The sequence below is a fragment of the Silurus meridionalis genome, chromosome 24, assembly GCF_014805685.1.
Source record: "Silurus meridionalis isolate SWU-2019-XX chromosome 24, ASM1480568v1, whole genome shotgun sequence".
NCBI lineage: Eukaryota > Metazoa > Chordata > Actinopteri > Siluriformes > Siluridae > Silurus > Silurus meridionalis.
The window spans coordinates 11,198,860-11,208,186 of NC_060907.1; positions in this window are offsets into that span (position 1 = coordinate 11,198,860).

The following is a 9,327-nucleotide window of genomic DNA, read 5'->3' on the forward strand; positions in this document are numbered from 1 at the left end:
ATGACCATTTGGATGATCCAGAGAAGTCATGGGAGAAAGTCATGTGGTCAGATGAGACCAAAATAGAACTTTTGGGTCATAATTCCACTTAAAGTGTTTGGAGGAAGAAGAATGATGAGTACCAGCCCAAAAACACCATCCCTACTGTGAAGCATGGGGGTGGTAGCATCATGCTTTGGGGGTGTTTTTCTGCACATGGGACAGGGCGACTGCACTGTATTAAGGAGAGGATGACCGAGGCCATGTATTGCAAGATTTTGGGGAACAACCTCCTTCCCTCAGTTAGAGCATTGAAGATGGGTCAAGGCTGGGTCTTCCAACATGACAATGACCCGAAGCACACAGCCAGGATAACCAAGGAGTGGCTCTGTAAGAAGCATATCAAGGTTTTGGCATGGCCGAGCAAGTCTCCAGACCTAAACCCAATAGAGAATCTTTGAAGAGAGCTTAAACTCTGTGTTTCTCAGGGACAGGCCAGAAACCTGACTGATCTAGAAAATATCTGTGTGGAGGAGGGGGCCAAAATCCCTCCTGCAGTGTGTGCAAACCTACAAGGAAACGTTTGACCTTTGTAATTGCAAACCAAGGCTACAGTACCAAATATTAACATTGACTTTCTCAGGTGTTCAAATACTTATTTGCAGCTGTATCATACAAATAAATAGTTTAAAAATCATACATTGTGATTTCTGTTATTTTTTGTTTTTAGATTATGTCTCTCACAGTGGACATGCACCTACGATGACAATTTCAGACCCCTCCATGATTTCTAAGTGGGAGAACTTGCAAAATAGCAGGGTGTTTAAATACTTAATTTCCTCACTGTAAATGCCGAACTCACAAACATCCCGAACCATCTAGAGACATACCAGTGCCAATTGGATCCCACTACATGTGTGGTTTTGACATTGGACCTCCTGGAGTGTTAAAGGCTCTGGCATGGAGAAGCTGATGCTGGATCTGTGATGATCACAAATGTTGAGCTCAGTAGCTCCTAGTTTTATAACCATAAAGACTGTAGAAGACTGTAGAAAGATCATTACTTATAATCTTATACTCCAGTGCTCATGTTAGTTCTAACTCTCCAGTGTTCTGTATTATTGAAAGATTTGTGATCAAACTCTTGATGTCACCCAACTGAGGATGGGTTCCCCTTTTGAGTCTGGTTCCTCTCAAGGTTTCTTCCTCATTACATCTAAGGGAGTTTTTTCTTGCCACAGTCGCCATGCACACCGTTCACCTTGACTGTTGATTTCTGTAAAGCTGCTTTGAGACAATATCTGTTGTGAAAAGCGCTATAGAAATAAACTTGACTTGACTTGACTTGACTTGACTCTGGGAACCAGGGTTACATACGTTACTTCAGGAACTTGAGCTGCATCAGCAACTCTTTGGGAACAAGAGTACAACACCGCCAAACTGACAAATCCCTGTCTATTGTGGATAGGCACAGTCAGGTCGAAGGACTTATGGGCCAAGAGTGGTAGCTCCTGGTAAAGACTGTAAAACCTGATGAAGGGCAGAGCGGTGGACCAGCCACACAGCATTGCAAATGTCCTGGAGAGAAACCCCAGAGGAAAAGGCCTTAGAGAGACACACTTCGGGTTGAGTGAGCCCTGACCCCGAAAAAAGAGAGGAGACCAGAGGACTCATAAGAAGAGGAGATAGCATCCACACTCCACCTGCTAAGGTTCTGCGTGTCTGCAGGAACACCCCTCTTATACGGACCATAGCAGACAAACAGCTTTCTCCACAGGGAAGTTCTGTGGACATATGTGTCCAGGGCGAGCGATTAAGCTTCTCTTGGTCCCAAAAGCGAGGAGGATAGAATGACTGGAGCACAACTAGCCATGGGGCAACAAAGGGCACCTTGGGAACATAGTTGCGATACCCAGCGGAAACGTGTCACTAAAGGGCATTAACAACTCCGGACGGGGGGTAAAATAGAGTGCCCCCTGCCTGAGAGAGAAGATCCTGAGAGGAATCTCCCAGGGAGGGAAGGGCTACCAGGTCCACAAACCATGGCCAACCCAGCCAACAAGGGGCTGCCAGAAGGAGATGGACTCATACAGACACCATGGCATCCAGTCCAAGAGGAGCTGGGTGAGCAAGGGAAAACCAGAGGAGACAGTGCGTTTGATGTGTAGTTGATGTGCCACAAGAGATGGGGCCCTTTTAATAGACCTTCTATAGAGTGGCCATGGTTTACATTACACGAGGACAAGGAGGACAGGGAGATCCTGTCATTGCATAACGCTTTGAAGTGGACGCATCCCTCATGGTGTGGGGGGAAGTCATAAATGGCTGCTCTGCAAAGGTCTTTGGGAAATGTCCCATCTGCTGTGGCACATCAATTGTTGAGAGATGGGTAAGAGTGCAGTCACTGGGTAAGAACCCATTAGTGACAGGTTTTCTTTGCGGTCTCTGAGGCCTCCGGGATGATCTAGAGTGCCTGTGTGGGACTTGGCCATTGTCTTGGAGGCCCTGTCAAAGCCTCCTTTAAGCCATAGATAAAGGTGCCTTTGAGGTTCCTCACAGTCAAAACTGTGTTTCTCTTGGCCATCTCCTCTTCAGGTCCTCTCTGTGGTCCCTTATTTTCTGAAATCTACTCCATGGCCAGTGCCTTCCTCTACCCTAAATCAGGGTACGTTCCCCTCGGTCATCCCACGATCTGTTATGCTTCAGGCATACTTCTCTCCTCCTTTTTAGACAAGGAAAAGCTTAGCCTCTCTCTCTCTCTCTCTCTCTCTCTCTCTCTCTCTCTCTCTCTCTCTCTCTTTCTTTCGCACTCTCTTTCTCTTGGTCAAGTTAAAAATGCTCCTGAGGTTCCAGTGACCTGCCTCTGGATAGTGTCATCTTCAAATGGAGGCCACTCTGTGTAGCTGGAGACGGTTTCTCAATAACGTCTTGGGTGGTTCCATGAAATTCCGGAGTAAGAATAGGAGCTTTGCGGATGGATTTGGAATGTAGTTAATGCCAACAGTCTGCTACATTGACTCAGGACTACAGTTTGCTTCTTTAAGATAATGTCCTCTGGATATTCTAAGAAATTTTTTAACTCTGGAGTTTCCCTTTAAATCATCTGCAATGCTGCTGACTGGTCCAACCCGCTGACCTTTGTCAGGTTTTATAGCCTTAACCTTAGTGCCACTCCTGGTCCCTCTGTCCTTTGACCTAGCTGTGCCCATACACACTAGGCAGGGATTGGTCTCATTCCCAAAGCATTGTTGACGCAGCTCGAGTACCTGAATGGAAACCATTCCTCCATACCTCCAGGTTATGTATGTAACCATGGTTTCCCATGGGAACTACAGTGCTACAGTCCCTGCAGTGCTTCCCTTTTCAGAAGCTGGCCCCGGTTTCACTACATTTGCTTTTATAGCTTCCTGGTCATTCTGTCACCGTGCTTTCCAATGGGCTGATTACACATGTGATTCAGATGCAGAGTCTAGTTCCCTCAGGGACCCATGGTTACACACGTAACCTGGAGATATTTTCTTCCTTTATTTATTGCCGGTATAAGTCCAACATTAATTATCCTAACTTTTTAAGAAGCCTGAAATCTTGCTTTCCCAATATGCAGGAATCAGTCTTGAGTTGATTAAGCCACAAGATAACTTAAACACATTTTGAAATTACAGCTAATTTGCACATTGATAGAATTATGTTTTCTGCTGATATAAGCAAATTCTTTCTTGAATGGCCCCTTTATGACAGTGTGAGTGCAATCGATCGCTTTGAGTAAAAAAGCAGTATACTTTTTTTTATTAGATTACAGCATGATATTGTAATGAATCTTTCATACTGTATTTTGTTTTCCATTGCAAATTTATATTGCTACGTGACCCACAGTGTACCTGAGAACCCTTTATAAATTAGTTCTACTTCAGCCATGAAAGACTATGTGTATGGTTATTGGTTCTCCAATTATTTTTAGTTTCATCCTGCACCTCCCTGTTACCACTTGTAAATATCTGTTACAGGGTCCCTTTCACTCATCTTTTCAACTGAAGCATGGTTCTTTATGTTCAAACATGCTTAACAGAGCTAATATTCGAACTCACTGAAAAGCAGCAGTGTAGCAAATTTAGTCTACCAACACCAAACCTATCTATACACTATTTTCATATAGAAACTAATGAAAGCTTTTTATCACCACATTATCTGTGTAAAGCTGCTTTGAGACAATGTTCATTGTTAAAAGCACTATACAAATAAAAATTAATTTAATTAAATTTAAATATTTTTCTACTTTTGTTACACTAATCTTCTGCACTGTCTGATAAACTACCTAACAATGGAAAGTTTCATTTGGTTTCTATACTGATGTAACATTGTGTAAAGGTTAAGTCAGACTTCTCCTATGGCTTATGTTTACTATTAACCCTAGCTATAGGTAAGAAACCACCTCATAACCTCTGGAGAACTGTTCCAACTTTTTTGGACAACATCATTTTATGTAAATAAAAGTAAATCCAGAGCACAGACAGTTTGGGGTTTGGATTAGCACCACAGTGTTTAAAGCAAAGGCAACTTTCATTGTAATGCAATTCAGGGTGGATGATGAACAAAACCCAGCTGAATTCAGTAATATACAAATTATATAAAAGAGTGCAATAACTAACTGGATACTGGCACTGATTCTGTAGCCTTGGCTTTTTACTCTAGCCTATTTTTGTGCTTTTTGTTTATTTACCACACCTATTTCAACTCCAAAATACTTTATATTAGTATATCATTTATTTATAATAATAAAACTCCAAACTTTTATAATAACTTATAAATGTTGTCAATTCACTGAAACAGGAAAACATTACAAATGTAAAATGTGTGAGGCAACCGTGGGATTAAAGCAGTCTTTTGCCAAAAGAAGCTCAAAGGATCAAGGCTATGCCAAATAAAAACACTTCTCTCTTAGAGATCTTTATTTTCTAATTCTCTCCAATAAGGACCTATATGTCCTATAGGTTTAGTCTATTATTTTCCGCTGTTTTTGTAGACAGTGATGTTCATTTTAGGCTTAGTTTTGATTTGCTTCCTCGAACAGCAGAAATTTGTACAGAATGATGGATGACACTTCAGCCAGCTTCTCATCATAATCAGGACTTTCCATCGTGATGCATGTTGTCATTTTAATCAGAGTTGCCACAAATGATTGATACGACAGACTGGCATCTGGACCGGCAATACAATTGGTTAAGAGGAGGAGAAGTGGACGGGGTTGTTGGGAGGGTGAATGCACAAGGAATTTTTTTTTGCGTTACTGGACAAGGAGAATGAATATGTGTGTGTGTGTGTGTGTGTGTGTGTGTGTGAGCAGCTTATAAAATAGCACTTAATCCACACCTCATACCATCATGTCTAAACTTAGATTCACACATTCTGCCAATGTACTTCTTGTTGATTGTGAAAAACGGATCAAGTGCTATTTGATAAATGGCTGACCAATGCAATTAGAAGGCTTATTTTAAATGTAACTATATTTTTGTATTGATTTATGTGGTAATTACAAACTTTTGAGCTTAAGTCACATACTCTGAATGGTCTACCATCTCTCCCAACTCTTAAAATCTTTGGGCTCCAAATCCTTTATTATCTTGACTATTATTGTCAATTCCAACCTACTTCATTCAACAATTCACTAAATACAGTTGGATAAAATAACAAGATATGACACTTCTGAATCTGTGGATTCAGTAGATTATAATGAATGAATCTGCAAAATGTTATAGAGATGCGCAATTAGCTAATTCCGAAAGTATCTCTCAAAGTGGCCACAAAAGCCTATTCGAGAACATAAAACACATTTGCTTACACTTGTCAATGATTTCTAACACAAAGGTGAGATCTGTAAGTACATTATAATTGTGCATGATTACGAAAATGTCACTGCTGTGAGCTGGAAGAAAAGATCTGTTCTGATAGGAACTTATTACTTACAATTACATTGTTTACCGGGTTACTGACTCCACTGATAGTTTAAAAAAATGGCATGAATATGCAACACTACGGTCTTCTGACTTTATGTTGCATTTTGTTGTGATCATAAAAAATAGTGACTGAAGATCTCTTTCTCTGTCGCTCCCACTCTCTCTCTCTCTCTCTCTCTCTCTCTCTCTCTCTCTCTATGCCTCTCTCTTACCTCTTAATTTCCTCTTCCCATTTTCTTCCTTTTCTCTCGCCATCCTTCTTCAGTTCAGTGATTGCTTTATTACCATGACTACAGTGGCAAGGAAACTGATAGTGGAATAACAGTAATAAAAAAGATAATGACAGCAATGAAACACTCATAATAGTGCATTCTTTTTGTGTATCTCAGTACCATTATCATTTAAAATGTATGTCTATACTATAACACAAACAAACAGAGTTAGAATGATGATGTAAGCTAGATGTTGAGCAGTTCATCTTGCTTTTGAATGCAAGTAATTTACAGTCTGAGTGCTGGACTTCTCTGTCCCTCAGGTGATGTTATATTGACATGCCTGTCCTAACAATAACTGCAATAGAAACAAAGGAGCATAAGAACATTTTTTTTACATTTTGGTTTGTGTAAAAAAAAAATTCCAAACAAAAGACCTGCAGGATTGGATTGTTTTGTTTTTCCTTTTTTGGTTTCACTCAGGGCTTTTCCAGGAATCACTTGCCTTACATGTGACTGGTATTAGAACTTGGTTATTCATTACATCTATATGGTCCATCTCTTTTCTTCCTTCAGCTTTACTTAGATCTTACAGGTCCCTATTCTGAAATATGTAATTACATAGAGAATATTACAGGGTTATATAAGATAAGATTTTTCGACACTTTTCCCTGGTACATAAAAAAGAATAGAAAACTTGTTAACAGAAGGATGAAGGCAGTTGATTGAAGCAATCAATAAATACTTTTGTAGAACACTTTAATGAATTCTTGCTTTAATATTATGTAATTCAGTATCTTTTGACTTCCTGAGTACCAGCTATATTACTTTACCTTTTTACATTCCTAGCTTAAATTGCTGAAAGGTTCAGCATAGACACATACTTGTATCAGACATACAGTACTTGTACCTTGTATCATTAGGTAACAGTAAAGTCACTCATAAATAATATTTTAACAAACTCCTTTGCCCAAAAAGCTTTACATAAAATAACATGACTGAGTTCAATAATATCAGCGAGTTGCCAAATAAATTCATTTAAGCACCTGCCTGAGCATGAACGACATTGCTCATATATTTAATGATGTGGCATTTGAACATAAGTTGTTGTTTTAAGTGGAATGTATTCTCTCTTTGTAAGTCACTACAGAGAATGATATCTTTGGCTTTCACTTAAAATATTCCCATAAACATGAATATCAATGCTAAATACTTATTGATAATGAAACACACATTTTTTCTTTCCTCAGAAATTAAATGGCACAATAACAGACAGAAAATAGATGACTTGATCCGGGAGAAAGATATGCTGAGTGAGGTAAGTGTGTGTGTGTGTGTGTGTGTGTGTGTGTGTGTGTGTGTGTGTGTGTGTGTGTGTGTGTGTGTGGAAATGCATCTCCCACTTGAGCAGACATAAAGTATGTGCGTATGATAGGATTTACCATATGAATGATTTATAATATGGGAATTAAATATTAAATATTTAAGCCATTTATTCCTGTGTGGTGGCACAAAAGGGATCATTGCCTCCTCACAGCTGTGCAAACTTTGGCATGTTTTTGCAGTCTAGGTTTCTTCGAGGTTTTAGGGTTTTCTTCTAATTTATAAGACAGGAGGTGAATTGGCTACACTAAGTTACTCCTACGCATGAGTGATTGTGATTATACTGTAAGAGCATTGCTACCTCAAGTAGATGATGCACACATATACAGAGCCTGTCAAACTTTTGACAGGCACTGCATATGCATAAAAGTATAGGAAAATATCATCTATTACTGTATCTAAATGCATCTTTGAAAGTTCAGTATAAAAAAAAACATTATATTGTAATACTATTATTACTATACTACTATTACTATATTTATAGTAATGGTTATTACATAGATTACATTATTTTTTACATTATATTTTATTTCAACCACTGAAGGCAAAAGTCAAGTCAAGTTTATTTTTATAGAAATATCACATTTTATAACCAAATAATTTAACACAATTAACAAGGCTACAGTAAGTAAGTTGATAGCATGGCATGCTCAGAAAGTTCAGTATAACAAAATCATTATATTGTAATACTTTGGATATTTATATTTATAGTAATGGTTATTACATAGATACTATTTATTTCAAACATTCAGGGCAAAGTTTATTCTTATAGCGCTTTATACAAAGGACATTGTCTCAAAGCAGCTTTACAAAAAATTAAAAAATTATTTTAACTCAGGAAATATTACATTTTATAACCAAATAATTTAACACATTTAACAGGGCTACAGTAAGTAAGTTGATAGCACAGCATGCTCAGAAAATATTATATTATATTGTGAATTCTTTATACTCTTCCACCCCTGAGCTGCGTTTTGCTCTATTAACATAGTTATGAAAATGAAGTGCAATTCACAATCGAGTAGCTTCCTGTGCTGCTGATCTCCACAATATTACAGTATTATTGTGGATATTGAGATGAGTGTTCATTTATATTTAATTGGACTGAAAATACGCTGCTCCCCCCCACATGAACACACGTGTAATATACACACATTGTCATGCAAACCTGTATTTCTAAAACTGGCTGTAAATCTGAGTTTAGCTTCCTTATCTACTTTACACTAAAGCATAGGGGATGAAAATTATTCTTCATTTCAAACAAGCCACCAGCTATATCAAATGACAGCATTGACAGTAAATAATAACTTTTTTTATGTGTTTAGAATATGATCAAGGTGGCACATGCCACTGAGAAGCAGATTACCTTCCTGAAGCTGCATGAGCAGTCAACTAAAACTTTTAATCAGGAAAATCTCCCCTGCCAGAACAAGGTTCAGAAGCAGCGCTACATAATTTTCCAGCAAGAAAAGGAGCGGGACCGATACATCAATGAATCTTGCGACCTTAAACAGAAGGTAGACACACATTCACATGCAGACACAGGGTTATCTATTGTCATATACACATCCACACTGTTTAATCTAGTCCCAAACCCCATCTTAATCACTTAGTTCCTGCTTTGCAACCCTTGCTATATTCCATAATATTATTTCAGCTATCAGCCGATAAGCAGACATTGTTCCTTTCCCATACACTTTTTTTTTTTTTTTAAGACTGACAAGCATAATCATCCTGGTCGTTGATTACAAAATACTTCTACTGACATATAAAGCAGTGAATGGTCTGGTGCTGCAGTATCT